Raw genomic sequence first — 554 nt, forward strand, 5'->3', positions numbered from 1 at the left:
TACTTATTCTGTTAATGCATTGTATCACATTTATTGATTCTTGTATATTGAACCATCCTTGCATCCTAGGAATAAATTCAACTTGACCATAGTAAATTATTCTTTTAATGTGTTGTTAAATTTGATTTCTAGTATTTTATTGAGGATTTTCACATTTATGTTCATCAGAGATTATTGGTCTATAATTTTCTCTTCTTATAGTGTCCCAGTCTGGCTTTAGTGTCAGGGTAATCCTGGCCTCATAAAATGGATTTGGAAGTACTTTCTCCACTCAGTTTTTTGGAAGAGGTTGAGAAGAACTGGTATTAGATTTTTAAATGTTTGGTAAAATTCAGCAGTGCTGCAATCACGTTTGGGACTTTTCTTTGATGGGTGACTTTTATTATTGATTTAATCACCTTACTTGTTATTGGTTTATTCAGATTTTCTATTTATTCTTGATTTAGTCCAGTAGGTGGTATATTTCTATGAACTTACCTATTTCTTCTAGGTTATCCAATTAGTTGGCATATACTTGTTCTTAGTAGTTTTTTTTTTTTTTTTTTTTTTTTTTT

The sequence above is a fragment of the Rhinopithecus bieti genome, unplaced genomic scaffold, assembly GCF_001698545.2.
Source record: "Rhinopithecus bieti isolate Rb0 unplaced genomic scaffold, ASM169854v2 scaffold_15774, whole genome shotgun sequence".
NCBI lineage: Eukaryota > Metazoa > Chordata > Mammalia > Primates > Cercopithecidae > Rhinopithecus > Rhinopithecus bieti.